Below are 20,141 nucleotides of genomic sequence, written 5' to 3'. Positions count from 1 at the left end.
CTGTGAACAGTTGTACATTAGGAGTTAATACCATTTCTTGTCTGCACAGCTCTGACTTACCGCTAGAATGGTGGTGAGCAATGGTGTGACCAGAAGCCAGGACTCCTGAGCTCTATCCCTACTGTGGGTTGGGGCAGGGCATTCTGAGAATCTGGTGGACTGTAAATTGCTCAATTTTATCTCCATGGAGAAGAATGAAGTAACCCTCACTAGTGCTAGGTAGCATGTGCCAGAATTAAGACTTGCCTTTGGCATAACTTCGACAACCTCAGAGATCATTTAACATGAGTTAATGAACTTTAAGGAGTGGATGCTTGTGTTTTAAATACCCTTAGTATAAGCTATGTATAATGTGTAACTTCATCCTTACTTTCATGAGCCTCTACCCGTTAATGGACTAAATCATTAATAACAATACCCATAATGTAGTTTCTATAAAGACTATACAGCTATCTATTCCAGAGATGACTGGCTGTATTCATTTGTAACCAAGCAGGAGGCAGGGGAGGGTAGCACATTAGAGATTAAATGGTTCAAAGAGACAGGAATTTTCATAGGCAACAGCCTACTTAGTTAGATCCTGTGAATAGACTTGAAGAACGAGTTTAAAATAGAAAGAGTCAGAGGAAGGGGACACAGCTGAGAGAGGCAAAAAGTGGCTTCATTGTATCAAAAGGGGTAAACAGGGCTGTTAGAGAGAAACCCAGAGATAGGCCTATGCGGTACATAGAAATACCACATAAGCCTCTGCAAAAAAAAATCACAAATTGTCAAAACTTCAGTTATGGCAAAGATAAATCACGTCCAAATCTGCAAACCATTTTCTCTGAGTTACACTGGGTTACTTTCACATTTTTTGGATTCTCTGTCACACAGATCTCTTTGTATAGCATAGGGATGTCACTTGCATAGAAATAAGATCTTTTTTTTTCCATACATAAAGTTACATGTTTCTACTTACTGTCACAATGTATGAGAAGATCTCCATATGATCTTTATGATATGCAAGGTAGTATTTCTACAGTCTTTTTTCCAATAATTTGTCGCTTAGTTTTCCTCCTGGCACTATGATGAAATCTCTCCATATATAATTTAGTCATGGTAGCAAACTGGGTACAGAATTGTTTATATGAAATATGATATAAAGTATGGTTATTTTATAATTGTCAGTAAAAATCCAAAGGAAATCAGGTGAATCACACTTAAGTTTGTTTGATCTTGATAAATCCAGAAAATAAAGTAAGTTCATCTGTAGGATAATGGCACCCAATAGATGGCAGTATAATCTTGATAATAAATTTTTTTTTTCATAAATGTAGAGATATTTCAGTTGAATTTCTGTTTCTGGCTGTCAACTTACAGAAAAATGTGGGACTTTTTGTTTTAAAAACTGGCATTATAGGAAAACATAGAAGAATGAGTTGTTTCCTAATGGAACTTTTGTCAGTTCTACTTAATATAATCACAGTTTTGTTCCTTGGAAGGATTGTTATTCTCACTAATCAGGCTTAAAAAGTATAGCTTGAATAGTTCCAAATAATCATTGATTTTTTACTATAAAAGACTTTATTTCTATTTATTCCAAAGGCTGGGAAGTGCAATTCTCTACATTTTAAAAACAAAAATTAGAAAATATTTGTATGCATGCAGGTTTATATATGCATGCACATGCATACTTTTTAAGCTAATGTGCATGCATATATTTTACCTCTTGACTACAAACAACTAGTGAGAAAATGAGGAGACCGTTACTTTCTATAGAGAAAGCTCATGATGTAATAACCCTTGCCTTTTGTGAATGGTGACAGACAGATGTGAAGATGCAAATGGAAACTTTGACTGGAGTTTTGAGTGTAATTAAGTACTCTCCAAAACTGGCATCCCTTTCCTAGTTTTAAAGTTAGTAAGGATAGATTGGGAAGGGGGTAAAGGAGACCTGAGTAGGTTACAGTTACTAATTAAAAATATTTACCTACAGAAATTGAAGACCAGGGATAATTCCCCTTATGTTAAAATGCCAAGCTTTAAATGTATTAGAATTTCCATCCTTATAGATGGAAAAATAAATAAATCTGTAGTAATATACCTTTTACCTCTTGACTTGAAGAAACAATGGGGCCTCATATTTGAGCCAGTAAAGATCCTGGATCATCCTAATGTAACACATGTTAGAATTCTAATACATTTAAAGCTTGACATTTTTAACATATGGGGAATTATTAGTGTGTCCCTGGTCTTCAATTTCTGTAGTTAAATATTTTTAATTAGTAACTGTAACCTACTCAGGTCTCCTTTACCCCCTTCCCAATCCATCCTTACTAACTTTAAAACTAGGAAAGGGATGCCAGTTTTGGAGAGCACTTAATTAAACTCAAAACTGATAAATAATGAAGACTGGAGAATGAGTGGCTAGGTTGCAGTTCTGCAGAGAAGAACCTGGGAATTACAATAGACCATAAGCTGAATATAAGCCAAAAGTATGCTCTTATTGCAAACCTCACCCCCCCCAAAACAAAAAAAACCAACAGGCCAATAGCATGCAAGTTTTTATCAAAATAGTGTCACCTGAAATCAAGGGGAATGATTCTTTCGCTTTATGCAGCATTGGTGAGGCCTCACTTGCCCAAAGGGCAGGAAGTCAGCTGGGGTCATAGGATCCCAGCAAGATAAGCATCCAATTTACTCTTGAAGTGAGGTACTGTGTCTCTGGGTCCGACCACGGAGCCAATTTCCCAGCCAGTGGATTGTGGTGGAGCCAAGGCCGCAACTGGCCAGTTTGGCCAAGAGGTGATTATGGGATACCAGATCAAAAGCTTTTTTGAAGTCAAGATATATGACATCAATCTCTTCTCCCTCGTCCAGGTGATAGGTCACCTGGTCATAGAAGGAAATGAGATTGGTCAAACAAGACCTACCCGCAACAAACCTGTGCTGGCTATCCCTTAGGATGTTAGCCTGGGCCAGTCCCTCAAGGATGGCCTCCTTCATAAACTTTTCTAAGATCTTCCCCAGGATAGAAGTCAGGCTAATGGGCCTGTAGTTAGCCAGATCCACTCTCCTCCCTTTTTTGAATATCGGCACCACATTGGCCGCCTTCCAGTTTTTGGGCACTACACCAGAGCGCCAGGAGTTTTCAAAGATCTGTGCCAGGGGCTGGGCTATGATGCTCGCCAGCTCCTTGAGTACCCTGGGGTGCAGACTGTCAGGGCCAGCTGACTTGAAGGTATCCAGCTTCCTTAAGATGTTTCTTCACGAGGTCAGCATTTATGGAGGGTAGGGGATCCCCAACACCCGGATCTCCCTGTCCCATAGCAGGCATGGGCGTCCCATGGGACTGATGAAAGACTGACGCAAAGTACCTATTTAATAGGTTGGCTTTTTCCTGGGCGTCAGTTGTCAGTTGCCCCATCTGGTTTAGCAGGGGTGCAACGTTGCCCTTGCTTTTCCTCCGGCTCCCCACATATCTGAAAAAGGACTTTTTGTTGTCCTTGATGCTTGAAGCTAGTTGGAGTTCAGTTGCAGCCTTGGATTTCCTGGTTTGCTCCCTGCAGGACCGGACCAGCACAGAATAATCCTCCTTGGAGGTGAATCCCGTCCTCCATCCTTTGTAGTCTTTCCTTTTTAGCAGCAGGAGGTCCGCTAGGTCCCTGGAGAGCCAGGAGGGCTGCTGTGCCTTCTTGCTGCCTTTCCTCCATGTTGGAATAGATTTGGCTTGTGCATTGAGGATGTTTTCTTTGGAGTCATTCATATACTTCATCCCCCTCAAAAGTGAAGGGAGACACCCCATCAATCATTCCCCAAATCACATTCTCTGATTTCCTGGGGGGGTGGGAATGTTTTGTATATATAGTGAGTGGTAGAGATGGTTCAAGTATATTTTCACCCACCACAAGAGCCCCTTGGTTTGTAACTCCTCTTCTACATATTTTTTCAGCCCCCTTCCCCCATTCCAATTTACTTTTATACTTAACGTTAGGAATAGAAATTTCAGAGGCACAAACAGGCTGGAGTGAAAATGATGGGAAGAGGCCACTGATAAAGTCATCAGGTATCATGCAGACAGCAACCTCTAAGAAAGGCAGTAAGAAAGGTTGGTTGGTAGTGACAGTAATATTTAGGGGTGTAGTAGCTGGGCCTCAGAAAGAGAGAAAACAATCAGGAAAGAAGTAGAGAGGCAAGGACTTAGTCTCACTGAAATACATCTACTCCAATAACTTAATTCCATGGAATGTAGATAGGCATACAACTTAAAAATGTCTTTGACATGAAGGATGAAGTGTTAAATAACTAAGGTCTCCCCATTGTCACATGCCACATATTGCTCATTCAGTTTAAGAGAGAGGGGATTACCAAGACAATCTGTACAATGTACAGATATTTGGGAAGGTTAGGGGGAGGCTAGATCACATTAAAATGACCACCCAATCTAACTTAGTTCACCCATGTGTGGATGTTACACTTAGACCCCTAGTTAGGTTATTCTAAGTGTGAACTGTACAGAAGTTCCAGGAAGGTTAGATCAGTCAAAAATGGCTGACCCAAACTAATTTAACTGTACCTCAGGCATGCACAAAGTTAGATTAGGTATGGCTAAATTGATCTAATTGGACTTCTGTATATGTTCTGAGCATAGCTCCAATCCCACCATTCCCCCCTGTGGAACCACAAGTACTCCTAAAGCCTTACTTAAGTTGGACTCCAGACTCATGGACTCTGGTAAAACTGGCCCCAGGAGTTGCATGCAGGATCAGGGGCTGAATTGTCGAGGGCGGTTGGCAGGGTTGGAGACCCTCTCCAATCCCACCATCCCTGCTCCTGTGGACCCCACTATCCTCCCAAGTCCCCTACTGGCCTGTCCCCCTACCCCAACTTACCTTAGATAAGGTTCCTAGTATCTAATTACTGAGTTAGATCAGGGGAGCTTTTTTAATGTGATCTAACCCTCCACACTTCTAGCTGCCATGTCTGTATGAAGCCTCAGTCTAGGTAATCTCTATTGCCATGTTATCACTCCCCAAACCATGCTACCATATCCATGTATTGTTTTTGTTAGCACATTATTATTTTTCCAATAAATACAATGTTAGTATCCGACCCAGACAGATTCTCTTGCAAACATAAATTAATATGATCTGCATAGATTCTTTCTTACAAGACACAGCAGTAAGTTCTGCTCATTTTCCCCTTTTTCTATCCTTGAATCAAGGTTTCCTTATGCTAATCAGGCATGCACCACTTTGAAGTTCTGAAAGATCGACAGCAATTAGGAATGGGACACGGAAAGACAAGAATCTGCAGGAGATGCACAGAGATCAACAAAACTGAAAGAAAAGGACCACAACTGCTATTTGTAGTGATGGTAAACCTCAAGGTTTAATAGTTTCAGTTTGATTCATTTTTAGTGAACAATGGGCATGTCTACATGTGCTATTAGCATGCAGCCATAAAGTCTGGATGGAATCTGTTGCTCCTGGGCATGCCGTTTGAACATGTGCCCAGGACCGTGGCACACTGAGCCAACTTGGAGCAACCCCTGCTAGCAGGTGGCCCAGGGGGTCAGCCTGACAGATCGGGGTTGCTCTGACTTGGCTGAACATGCTGCGGAGGAGCTGGCTGGAGCACAGGGGTGCTCCAGTGCAGAGTTGGCTGGCAAGCAGCCCCTGCACTGAAATACTCTCATGCCTCCTCCAGCTGCATCAGTGTCTGCATGTTCAGTACTGCAGAGTAAAAACTCCACAGCAGGGTAATACTTGTATTTACAAATACTACCCTGCTGTGGAGTTTATTAGATTTCTGCAGCCTAATAGGGCTGGATGTGTAAATGCAAGATGTTTACTGTGGATCTAATTAGTCTAGCAGAAGGCTTATGCTAGCCCTCTCCCCATTCCAGTCACTCATTTAGAAATGAAAATAGCACAGAGAGAATCTGCTATGAAAAGTTCTGATGAATATAAACGTAAAATCATTGTCATGAAATTTTCCACAAAAACTTATATTCCTGATGAAAAATACTTTAATAACCCATGAAATATTTTAGCTAAAAACTAAAATATTTCAATTTGGAAATGCCACTTGGGTGCATCCTGAAAACTGCAGTTCAGGAGCATTGTGCTTTCCAATCAAAGTCATTTGGTTTTTGTTTAAAATATTTCCATTTTTAGATATTTATTTTCCTAATTTAGAGAGCCATTCTAAAAAAAGAACTTTTTTTCTGAAAAAAAATATAAAAAAACAAGTTTTCCATTGAAAAACACTCAACCAGCCTTATATGCACACTCAGTATAATACAGGATGACCCAGTGTGAACATTCAACATTTTTTCTTTTCAGAAGAGAGGGCTGCACTTTTCTGAGGCTGTGAAATAACCAGCATCAGATTGGGTAGACCAACCAACTGATCAAAGGAGGTGTAAATTCACATACATTAATGACCCTGTTAGCTAATAATGTATGTCTTGCAAAACAGTCTTACTATATTCAGCCTAACTACTATATCTTGCTATAAAACTGCATTTTTCTATGGTTGTTAGGTAAAGCAAAGATTTTTTAAAGTCACTTAAAAAAGAAAACTTTAGCATGGGAATTAAACTTCTATCAGAAGAACAAAACTTTCTATTCAGCATATACTGTAATTTTTTATGTCCTTCTCCCATTGAGATATCTTGACTTTCAACATTTGCACTTTGCAGTTAAATATGAAAACCCCTATGCACCCATAATTAGAGATTTGTTAATTATTGAAAGTAGTGAATGAATTTGGAACAATTAAAACCATGAAATTCATTCTGCTTCACTCTTCTGATCTGAGGAAGGGAATCACTTTTCAAAGGGCAGCAATTAAGATGGAAATATCATAACATTTTAAAGATTTTTAAGATGCTTAAGATTTAAAAAAAAATCAGTGTTTTTCTTGACAAGCTAAAGAACATATAAACCAAACAATACTCTTATGATACGTTCCACAAATACCTTCTATTGTTTTCTTTTGTAAATGTTCTCTAAAGAACGTCACAAAATATTTCAAAGCAACGTTTGTTTGTAATTCTACAAGAGTGGAATTACTATGCAATAATAATGTACTCATGTGAATCGATGGCAAATATAGCAGGTCTTAGCACTATAGCACTTCCTAGAAGTCAAGTCTAAATATTGTACACAGTAAAATGAGCTGTCAAAGTTAAATGAAAACCAAGAGATTCGTAAATCACATGAATCTGTGTAAAGATTTTGAAGACTGTTCAGTTCTGCTCACCTCATCTCAAAAACATTATAAAAGAAATGGAGATAATGTATGGAGATTAAGAAAGGAAGAGAAGGACTTCCATATAAAAGGAAATAAAAACAATAGTGTGCGTCCACACAAGCATAGACATGCGGTCCATGGCATGGCGGACCAGTTTGTGGTGCCACATACCATACACGTTGCACAGGCAGATGTTCCCCATGCTGCTACTTTGCAGCACAGGGTTGCACACTTAAAAAAAGTGGGGTGGTGCACATGGCGGCAATGCGTACCACCCAAAACTGGAGCCTGGTTAGCTAGAGCCACATTCTGGCTGCCAACCACACTCCCTGCTGCAGGAGCACCATGGCTTCAGCTCCTAGAGGTCCACTAGACCCCTGATAAGATTTCTGGGACCAGTGCAGTTGCTGGCTCCAGCCTCCCCTACCCCACCCAGGGCAATGTACCACGTGCTAGAGCGTGTGTGGCATGGTCATTCCACAGGGACAAGTAGCAACAGTACAAGGTGTGCTGCTCCTACTTGTCCCCTGGGAAACACATGTTCCTTCTCATGGGGACATGTCCATATTTTTTAAAGATAAGGGGAGCAAGTGGACAAGGGAAGAAATCTCACTGGTTCATTGGAGAAACAGCTAGAATTTCTTCAGGCCTGCAATGCACAAAGTTGTGATGATAAGACAGCTATTGCACAAATATGGCACTCCAATAGGAGAAGAAGGAGTAGATTGGTGATGTCTGGTGATATAATGTTTGCTCTATGCCACTGGGTTCTAGGGATGGGGTTATTCCCTCAGACCTCCATGCCTTTGGGGTTCTGTTCTCGAGTCAGTATTCAGCAGAGATCTGTGGGGTGGTAAACAGCTTTATCTTTATTAGGAACAGTATTCAGCAACTCACATGCTTACCACTTGCAGGGAGAACTACAACTACCCACCAGCACAAACCATACCCACAGGGCATCGGGGGTGAGACTGAGTCTGTTGCTCTGAGGGGTCAGGCCAACACTCAGGATCTCAATATTGTACTGTTAGACAGGAGGGCATAGTGTACAGGAGGGCACATGCACACATAAAAATCAATTAAGCACACACTCACTAGGTGCATACACACCTACTAGGCATACACACTCACACTACCAGCTCAGCCACATACACTATACACCCCAAAAGTTAGCCACAGATCAGTAATTCATATACCATGCACACTATGCCATTATTTATATCTGTATATATAGATATCTATATACCCGTATCTATCTATCTATATAGATATCGATATATATACAAACACACACATACACACACACACACACACACACACTCCCAATAATTAGTTTAGGTTCATGCACACTACACACCAAATTTAGACAGAATTAGTTACCAGTTACCAACACCTGCACATTCAATGCACATACGTGGATTACTAATTCATATACCACACACACAATGATATCTATATATGTATATATATGTCTATTCACTAATTTACACACATACCACCTACCTATACATACACACAAGTGAGTTCCTAAGTTGGGTATTGTGATATGTATGCATGTATGTATATATGTATGTGCTTGGTATACTTGGGATACCTGGGGAAAGGTTAAGGTAAGAAAGTAGAAGTGTAGGGAGTTAAAATACCAGGATTAAAACCAGAAGACTACAGAGGACTGGGCTGAAGAACTGAGGCTGGGGGGTAACTTCAGGTTAATTGATCTTAATTGATTAAAAGACAACACCCAAAGCCTGCAGAACAGGGAAGCATTGCCAGCACAGGTACGGGGGAGCTGAAAAGGTAGGTAGGAAGAGGGAAAAATGGGACTAAGGGAAAGTGTGGGTGTTAAAGAGGGGCTCTGGGTGTAGGGAGCCAGAGGATGGCTCTGGGGCAGCTAGAGAAGTTGCAAAGAGCAGCAGTAGGTGCTGGAAGCTGGAGAGAACTGCAGGACAGCTAATAGGAGCTGGGAAGCTGCGGGGGGGGGGGAGTTTACAGGAGGTGCAGGGTGGGTGAAGCCTGAAAACAGAGAGAGGGGCAGCAGAAAATCACAGGAAAAGCATCAGGGACAGCAGGGAAGAAAGGAGAGGCTGAGAGGTGGCAGAAAAGGGGAGATGGAATTGGGAGAAGATGGGGAAACTAGCAGAGAGAGTGGGAACTGGAGCTGAGAGAGAGAGAGAGAATGAGGCTGGAATTTAAGATAGGAAAGGGACTGGGATTCAGTAAAACATGACCCAACTTGGGGTTGCAACTGACAGTGGTTTTATTGAACAGGGAAGATGGTGACACAATGCCAAATTAGTTCCCTTGCACGTATGCACGCACGTGCACACACACACACAATGGCAGCAGGGGTTAGAGAGGCTTGGTGCAGGGGCTGAAGTCCACTGAAGTCCAGAAGGAGAGAGACAGAGAGAGAATTCAAATTGTAGGAGGAGTTGTGCAGGTAATATCTACCTATTCAGGCTGGAAAGGGTCCTTGTCCAGTAGGTGTTGTCTAGAGGGGGGTCAGCAGCAGGGCCTCTGGGTGGATAGGTGGTGTGGCATGGTGCTGGTTCAGATGGAGAGGGCATCCCACTGGGTCTGTCTTCACTGTCCCTTTTTATAGGGGCAGACCTTGTGTGACCCTAGTGACAGGAGGTATGCCCAGGCAGTTTCTGATGTTTGTAATGGTGAGAGTTGGTGGTTCTGCAGGGTCTTTTGTTTTTCAAATGCTGGTCTTGTCTCTGTTCCTGGGTGAGGTCCGTGGTTCCTGGATGAATCAATGCGAGGTGATGGCCCAGTCATTACAGGCCATTCAGTAGAGGCCTGCTACCATTGTATTTCAATCATTTCCAATCACACACATTCACTGGGGAACCAATTTACATGGGAGGGATACATGACTCATACAGTTGCGACACACAGGCCAGGCAGAGAACACAAGATGGAGACTTGACATATAAAATGGTAAGTCGACATGACTTTGGTTCACTTACAAACACAGGCCTAAACCATACAATACCCATATGAAACAATAAAAATCGATACAAAAATGATTATAATACAATATACAACAGTAAAATTAATACAAACAATAATAGTACAATATAAAACAGTGGATATCCAAAACAAGAAACTTGCTACCAAAATAAAAATGTTTAAAGCTTATCCTAAGTTTGAGCTCACTTATACTTATCTATAGGGAACAGAGAAGGAGAGAAAAAGTCAGAAATAGTTAGGGAAGGGGAGGGAATGCAATAAATAAATAAATAAAAGAAACTGGGGGTTTTGCTACAAGTCATCCCACTGCTGGCTCCTTAAAGGTACATTCCATATACCACAGGTGAGAGCTATCTCATGTGGAATAAAATTCATTTCTTATGATAAAGAGGTTAACTTTTACTTTGAGAACTACTCCTATGATCTTCTTGCCATGGAAGATTACCAAATTAAGCAGGTATTGCAAGTTTCTGATGCCAGAAATGGAAAATTGTTTTTTCATAAGAGCAAACTTGCTCTTCATGTTTACCCCAAAAATCAAATAATTTTAATCCATTAGAGGCCACTTCAATCTTCTATCTCTACCCCCAAGCTAGAAAAGGAGTAAAGCTGGAACATCAGTCACTAGCCTGTGTCAGAAACAGTCCAGACCTTTATTTTTGGATCCTTAAAATAAAGCACAAAGGTAATAGTGTACCAGCACCCTGTCTTAAACTGTAGTTTTTGAATTCGCCTATATTCCTCTCTGCTCAGTATGTATTGAGGTCCTCACACATACTGATAAAACTATTTCCCTCTCCTATGCCCAAGATATGTGTGTAGGTGCTAACACACATAATACTTTGACCAGTGGTAGCCAACCTTTTGGCCACATGGGCCTGATAACTGGTGTAGGGTCTGTCTGCAGGCTGGATCCAGTCTGTGGTCCTGATCCAGCATGTGTGGGGCGGGGACCTGACTGGCATGCACTGGACACACTGGATTGGGCCCTGGTCTTGCATGCCTGAGTCTGTGGCCCCATGGGGATCAGAATAGGCCTGCCATTCCACCCTTAGCCCTGGGTATGCTGATTTGGTCCTGTTTCCTTGGCCCTATCCTGAGCCCTTTATGTACCAGATCAAACTAGTCTCCCTGCCCCCAGCCCCATGCATACCCTATCAGGCACGCCATCCAGGTCTGGCCCTGCATGCACCAGCTGGATCTAGCACATGGGGCCATGTCTTCTACCTTCAGGGCTTGCAAATTTGGCAGTGGGGGAATGGTGGCAGCATTAATTGTCATTAGTCCCCCCTTAGAGAACGCCACAGGCTAGATCCCATGGCTGTGTGGGCTGTATCTGGCCTGTGGGTTGAGGGTTGAGCATCCTTGACTTAGGCAGCTGAAAATGGTTTCAACCTCCTGGAACATTTCAAAAGTCTATCTGGATAATGAGCTATTATTTTGAGACTGTTCTCTGTGAACTTCTAGTGTCTCTACAGCACATTTGACCATTTTGTTATACATGCTCATTTATTGTACTTTCCAAGATTTTTCATTGTACATGTGCCTTTGAGCAGCAGGCATTGCAGCAGGTGTTGCATAGTCTGTGAACTAATTCAGTGTTATTTGAAGGTGACAGGATTTACATGACTAATGATGGTCATTCCTCAAGGCACCCAATACACTGCTTCTCTTCCCCCTTCCTCCTCCCCCTCCACTTACCTCTGCACAGGAACTGATTGCTCCAGTACTACTTACAACTCAGGTGTATGGGGAAGGTGCTTCCCTTTCCTGATGAGGAACAAGTAACAATCAGTTGGCCAACTCACACAGATGGAGCATGGAACTAACCATACTACATGGAATTCCTGTACTAATTCTGTGGTATTGAGAACTTATTGTTCAGTTTCCCTTCCTTCTGCAGTTGCTGGATATTTACCATTAAAGGTGCACTCATCCACCCATCCACCTACTCCACAGTGTGTGTGTGCGTGTGGGAGTTAATTGAAATTAATTAAGCAACTTTCTGGGGAAAGTCCTTTTAAAGTAGCAGCCCTGGGCAGAGACCTTGGGCAGTCCACAAAATACCCAGTCCCTGGAAATGCAAAACAACAGTTTAGTGCTGTCCCTACCACTCTGTCTGGTCAATGCCCTCCTCCCCCCACCCTGTCAAGATTTGGGAAATCCTGAGAAAACTCTAGGGTTTAGACATTGGGAGGAATGCTAGACTGAATACTCATTCCCACACCCTGCTGGTGGTTTAATAATACTGCAGTGCTTAATAGGTGATTTGCACCGTAGGTCAATGTACATATGGACACCTCTGAACTGTGACAGCTGTGAACCAGTTTCTAATCAGTGACATTTTTGGAGTGGTTCAACTGTTATGTGTGTCTGCACCCTCTGTCACTGGAACTAACCTCTTCTAGGGTGCCAGCATTCCAAGTCAATACCTGCTAGTTCTTAAGTGACTAATTTAATCAAATTTTATTCCTGCTTCAAAATGCATTGATTTTCCTTGACACTAAGAAGTCTCAGATCTCAAGACAGCTACTGGAATAACAAAGAGTGCTGGATTTGTTGAGAACCTGGAGGAAATGCATTGCCATAATTAAAATGCAGAACTTGTAAAGGGACCAAGAATGATTATTTTTCTTGATTCTTATATTCGACCAAAAATCTTTGAGATTTCTAAGTTGGTTGTATCAGCCTTAGTTTTGTTAAGAAATCCAGCCCATATTGCTCAAAGTGGGACAGACATTTCTTTTCTTAACAACAGAAACAGAACATTATTTTTAGGTGCCTGAAGGATGGAACGGCTGACTCACATTAATGTACAATCAACTTCAGAACTTAATAACATTGTTCAAGTGAATAGGAATACAGGCAACAAGATTAAAGAGAGTCTTATGCATGTAGCAGCTCACTTCAACTTTGCAATCAGTCAGGTAATTATTATTTCTCAGGATGCCACAGTCCAGCAATTATAAAATTTAAATATTAATTTTAGAAGTCTTAATTAGAGAAACCAGAATAGTTTTGTTCAAAATAGTCCCTAAAATAACTTAGCAGGCTGCTAATAGCAATTTACCTGATTGAGAAACAGGTAGGCATTTAATTAGAAATGGAAAATACAGTTTTCCTTGATTTGCATAGTAAATAGAAGTAGAATTCGATCTTTTGGGGGAAGTTTTACCTCTTCCAGATTACTGAAATAATAGGTTATCAACACACTCTGGCAAATATAAGGTTTCATCTGTGAACATAAACATGTGATTTACATTGATTTTCACCTGATCTGTGTCTACTTTATTCGTAAATGCTAGTTAAATACATTGAAGTATGTAAACAAAGATTTTACAATCATCCATTTCCTGATGTAAGTAAACAATATAATTTTTTGTAGTTATTGGTTAATGTGAATATGTTTTTAACCCTATATCCCCTTCATTCAGTGAGAGGTAGAGATGGGTTTTTGTGCCTTCATAATGTTTAAATTCATCAGCATCACTGTGGTTCTAGTGCACTAGAGGGTTAAATTGTGAACGTATAGCACATAGAGTGGGATAAACCTTTAAGTTTATGGTGGAGGAGATTTCCTTGGTGGCTCAGTACACAGAGCTCCACAAATGGAGAAAACTGAGGGTATGTGTAATAGTTTTACAGCTGACTTAAATTTAGAAAGCCCAGAATTCAGATCCCTTTACCCATTTTACACACAGACACATGCACAGATTATTATTAGATGGTAGAATTTAGGGTACATTTTCATTGCATAATGCAGTGCCATGCAGAACTGTCTAAACTCTCTCCAGATGAGGATACCAAAAGAAGAACAGCTGCATTAAGTCAGTTGGAGTATTACAATATTGCCTGTTGTTTAGAGCTAGCTCAGGTATGTCTGCATAGCATTGCATCATGCTATGTTGACATTTCTTAGAGTCCAGAGTCCAGATTGGGTTTCATTTTGTTAGGATATGCAGAATCTTGCTTCAAAGAGCTAACCTCTTTAACAGAACAAACCAAGGGTGAAAAAATTAAGGCTTGTTATCAGAGAAGGGAGAATGAAAGCTGACAGGAAATTAAATAATTTAACTGATGTCACGTAGGGTAAGGAATTGAACCTGCATCTTTCTTAGCTTAGTCCCATAAAACAAGACCATCCTCCCTATATCATTCTCTCTTCCATTTCTCTCTTTAACACAACCCATAGTTGCTCTAGGTTAAAAGGCTTTGAACCATACATTATGCAAAGGTTCCTTTTCCTGCAGCTGCTTGCCTTCAGTACATTATCTTAGAGCACTGCATATGAGATTGTTTCAGTTTTCAGGGTTTAGTCTTGGAAAAGCAGCAATTCAGAAAATGTAATTGGGCTCCTGAAATATTTACATATCTGAGATTATGTGAAAATTGGTGAAATATTTCGTATTTAACCTAGTTTACACTGATAGATACAGCAATATTTTTTTTATGATAAATGTTTAGTTTATTGAATACAGACGTTTGCCATAGCATAGAGAATACTGGAATTTCTAAACAGACAAACACCTACATTCGACAGTGCAGAAATTCACTTTTTGTCTCCCTGCATAGACAGGGGCTTTTGTGCTCCAACCCCTTGGGATATCGCCACTTTCCCTTCTGAGTTCCACTGAGTGACGACACTATTGATTTGCAGTTGGGACTTCTTAGGAGGTTCACCCTCTGAGCTGAATGAAATGTTTTTTCTGTTCTGGAAAATGTATCTATATTTAAAAATGTATTTATTCAGTTTGGTGGGGAGAAGCAAAGAAACAAGTAAGAAAAAGGGAGACTTTCTCTAGTTTGGCAGTTGGGGACCTCAAGAAGTGGGACACCCACTTTCAACTACCTGTTCCAAAGGATGTTTAATTACTAATACGAAGTAGAACAGTTCCAGCAGGAAAGACAGAGACAGACCTTTCTTTGGATACTTTATATTCCAGTAATTAGTGCACAATCTTGGGACATGAGAGAATAAGGTTTAATCTCTGGTCTGAATCAGGCAGCTTCCTGTATTTTAGCTGCATGATTTAGCAACAAATTATCACCTCTTCTAGAGTGAACATCTCTTCCTGTTATTTTTTTTCTTTTGACAAGAATCCCATTGTAGAACAAATCACAGGAGAGAAAACGTTCCCAGGTGGCTTCTATTAAAAGCTCCTGTTTTAATGAAGCATTTTTTTCTGCTGAAAAACTTGTATTGGAAAATACCTGACCATTCCTATTCATCAGTGGAGATTGCCTAGGAACTATGCTGTATTAGTTAATATCCCAACAGCCCCGGCACCCCAAAACAGGGCTATGCTCTCCTCCCAAGCAGAAACATTTTTTTTTTCCTGGAGCTGAGTCAAATCACTGAGGTTTTGTTGCAAGTGGTTGTAGTGAATTACAGAAGCTTTCTGTTGCCATAAACCCAGTCTGAACAGATGTTGATACTTGGGGTCTAGGTTATGCATTCTCATTTACAATAATGGTGTTGGTTTTTTATAGGTTTAAATTTATTTTAACTCCCCCCTAATCTCCTTCTCTCCTCACCAAGCACAAACCACTGGGATCCCAGTTCCAATTCTTGCAAAAAGATGTATTATCTACAATCCACACTAATAGGCAAGGTGGATAGTATAACACATTAAGGATGTGATCACTGCTAAGAAAACTGCATATATTACTGAAGATCAATATACACAGGTCTCACATATGTGGCATCCTTTTCTTCATGTGTTAAAAAACTCAGTAATGGAAATAGACAGACCAAATTCTCTGTCAAAAATTAAAAGGACTAAAAAAGGGACATTCACCAAAAACCAAATGGTTTCCTCTGATGGAGCCTGAATGTACCATCTGTTTCCATTGCATTATAAATTGATGTACAAAATTGATATGCTGTGCTATTTCTGGGTAGCTCCTCATTTGCATTTTCTTTGGTTAGGAAAAGGCCCAAACTAAAACTAAAGCTGTCAAATCCACCGGACTAGGAGGGAGTGTTCAAAACCATATCAAATCAGGTTGCAGCTGCTCTTCTATATGTAATGGTCTGAACCAACAAACTGAAATCTATACTTCATAGTCTACCAGATGGTAAGATTTCTGGTTCCAAATTTTCTGACTTATTTAGGAGCTCTAACAAATGAGTCACTCACTACCCAGACTCATTAGATAGCCACATATATAAAAAACCCAACCACTTTAATCAGACAAGTAATAAGTCAAAGCAAAATTACAGCTCCTTTAAAGTCCACCCAACTTCAACCTTTTCTAACTGCCTTGTTTCAAATAAATTGCGCGGTATAATGTATAATTTATTAACAGTGGAGATCATGATAATGCTTCAGAGTAGTAGTCTACCACAGAAATTAAAACTATGGACAGAAGTAACTTTTAACTGCTTTAAAAGGGATGAGGGAGTTGTACCTCCAGATAGCCCATCAGCTGTTATGATCTAGCTGGTTCCTGTAATGATACAAGTGAGCTAAATTTCTGTATCTTTAACCTTGACTAAAACAAGGTTAAAATTGCAATGGTTTTGCTACACATATATGGCTTTAGGAAAATATTTGCATAACAGTTACTTTGTAACAGCATGTATTAGAATAGAATCATAGAAAATTAGGGTTAGAAAGAACCTCAGGAGGTTATCTAACCTAACCCCCTGCACAAAGCAGGGCCATCCCCAGCTAGATCAACCCAGTCAAAGCTTTGTCTAGGCAGGTCTTAAAAACCTCCAAGGATGGAGAGTTCACAACTTTTCTGGGTGACCTGTTCCAGTGCTTTACTGCCCTCATGGTGAGAAAGTCCTTCCTAATATCTAACCAAAACTTACCTTTGCTGTACTTGAGGCCATTGCTCCTTGTATTAGTATCATGTGATACTGATACAGTTGTTATATCTGTGTATAAGATAAACCTTCCCAAAAGCCATATTCTATTTTGTGGCTAGGGAAGGAGGAGGCTCCAGCTTCCTGATTCTTCAGTAGTCTCAGCCAGAGCTGAAACTGTTTTGACTTAGGCCAATGACACATTGCCTCATGGACTCGACACCAGCTAAGGATAGGTGTAATAGACCTCAACTCTGCCATTTCCCCACAATGCCAACATAACTCCTTTGGGATTTACATAATAGCGGCCACTGGGCGCATCTGCAGGAGATGCCACATCACCATAACAGCGAGCTATGGCAATGTAGCTCATCACAACAGCAACATAGTGTTGGCAGGCACGAACCATGAGCTACTGCACAGTAGGGTTGGAAACAATGCATTTGCCGTTGGGACAGTGCAGTAATGGCGGTTAGTGCACAGTCATTTAGTACTTGCTAAAGCAAGTATTAAATAACTGTACAGTACCAACTGTATGGTGGGGGACACATGTAGATTTGCCCACTAGCAGGAAATTCCCTTATGTCAGGGAAATTCTTTGCAAGTTATATATGGCCAGAAACCTATGTTTTGGCTTCAGAATTTTTTGGCATCCCCATTTTCCATCCTTTAACACATTCACAGTTGTGAGATAGTATATTGTTTATGTTGTCTTGTTTTGTTTTAGTTTTCTCTCTCTCTGTTCTCTCCAAATAAAGTTTTGAAACAGTTCAGTTCTGAAGGGGACAAATGCTCAACAGACATTGAATTGTTCTCAGGAGCATGAATTGCTGTAGTGTGGAAATGGAGTAGAAAAGGGACAAGCCAAATGAAAGGAAAGAATACGTGTAGGTGTGTGAGAGAGTGAAAATTGTCATGTGCATAGTTCATATCTGAAAGACTTGGAAAGTTTTATCCATACATGGAGAGAGGGCAGAGCTGATTTCATTCCTAGTGCAGAGAGCCAGTGCAAGATGCAGTGCTCTGCATGGCGGTTTTTGTGGTCACTGGGCAGTTCAATAGCCAGACAGGAGTACCTGCATAACTACTGAGTGCCACAGAAGTGGCCAGTATATTGATCTATGGAGAACAGCATGAATGGTCACTTTGACAGCAGACCGGAGTAGTTTGCAAGGGGCCATTGATCTGTAAGTATGCTCCACAGTGCTTCATCCACTGATGTTGAGAGCCTGATATTCCACATTGTAGGCTTGAATAAAAGCCAGAGGAAGCTGGCCCTAGTTTGGAGGCAGACAGAGAATTTCCTCTGCCCAACTTTCCCCTTTTCTATCAATGCAGAGCCTGAATACTTGAGTTCAAATGCAGTGCAATTTTTTATGGTGGAAAACAGAAAGGCAATCAGAAATAATCAAAATAATGGAAAATCTTTACTTCCTATTTGATGAAAGCGACAAGTTACTTGATATTGCCTGGTAATGCATTGAACATTTTTCTTATAAAAATGGCATCTGGTATTTCAGTGATTGCTTTTTAAGATTTTTAGGTCACGGCCCCTTTGTCGCAAAGTTTCATTATATCCTGGCATTCTTTCATAGTGTGTTGCCACTATGAAATAATACTAAAGGAGTTAGAAATCAAAATGGGGTAAATCTCCTCAGAAATGTCAGAATTTTAGTGTGGTAAGCAACTGCACTGAAGAAGGGGAAGTGGAGGAGTACAGATGCAGTCTAAATTAAGCATATGCTGTGGATGTCTAAATTTGCTTCATATTTTTTGACAAATAAGGTCTTAAGGGTACTGTATTGAAAAAGAAAGTATGGGCCATTCTGTTTTGGTTGTGTAGATGTGGGAATGGAGACTTCCCCAAGGTAACTTGACATGAATATTGCCCCAGGAAAAAAAAGTGAAAAATACTGTGCGTTAATGAGCACAAACTATTATGGGTAACTCGATGGTATGACTTATCCTCTGCAAGCAGTAATTGCAACACAGCGAGGGACTTCAGCTGTTTTGCTTAGGGCTGTAATCCCTAGCTTTTTAGGGTCTTCTTTGGATTTGGTGGTGTCTATATCTAGCTCAGTTACCATCCGCTTTTACAGCATACTGAACTTGCCTGCACGTGTTCTTGTTCTGGCACTTCTGCTTTGCGATGCACTTGCTGTAAAGTCTAGTGTCCAATGAACGTTATTAACACCAATACCGTATATACAGTGATGATGTTGATAGGCTACTGGATTAACTGTTATTTGAAAAGTGTACAGCCCTCTGGAGCTTGCCCCCTAACCAAATCCACTTAAAGACATGCAATGTGTGCATTAGGCAGAAAACTGGAAATATTTCGTCCTGCTAATAAAGGTGTGCACAGATATGGGACCTCACCATACTTTCAGCATAACTTGATAGAATTCCACCTTCACGGGGATTTTTCTGGTGTTTCTGAAAATAATTTATAGAGAGGGAAACATAAGGGATCCTTTATTTTGCACTATTTCTTCTCCCTGTTATTTTGGTTTTTATTCTTTTTTTCTCCTATTATTTTTCAGGTATATGAAGAAGAGGAAAAAAGAGTATAATCAAACTTTCCAGTCAGTCCATTTATCGTCATGGATTGTACACGACTGAATGAAGTAAGATCACCTATAACAACTTACCTGTTTTATGAAGTGAATGCTGTTGAATATATTTAATCTGTAAAACTCAGTTCTCACTGATAGAAACATGAACAGCATAGTTTGAACAGATGAGCATGGCTTAGTTTTTCTCCACTTGAAATGTGGTGTCTCATGTAAGGAGGCATCAGAATCTATTAAAGGTTTCCCCCCTACCCCACCTCAATCTGACCAGTAATTCTGTGCTCAGTGATACCAGAACCAAGCTAAACAACACTAGTATGATTTTCCACTGAGAATTAATTAAAATGGAGAGAATAAATGGTCCTCCAAAGACTTCTCTCACCCTGGAATCAATCAGAAGCTGTCTCTTGATCGTGATGGGTTCCACTTAAAAGGAAAGCGAAGAAACTTTTAAAAAGTGTATCCCTCCTACTATTGCTAGAAAATTACAGCAGAACTTTTGGGGCTAGAAAACAAAAGTTGTTGTGGAGGGGCAG

This window comes from Crocodylus siamensis, chromosome 2, assembly GCF_052110815.1.
Source record: "Crocodylus siamensis isolate JL-2025a chromosome 2, ASM5211081v1, whole genome shotgun sequence".
Taxonomy (NCBI): Eukaryota; Metazoa; Chordata; order Crocodylia; family Crocodylidae; genus Crocodylus; species Crocodylus siamensis.
This window is presented reverse-complemented; position numbering follows the sequence as displayed.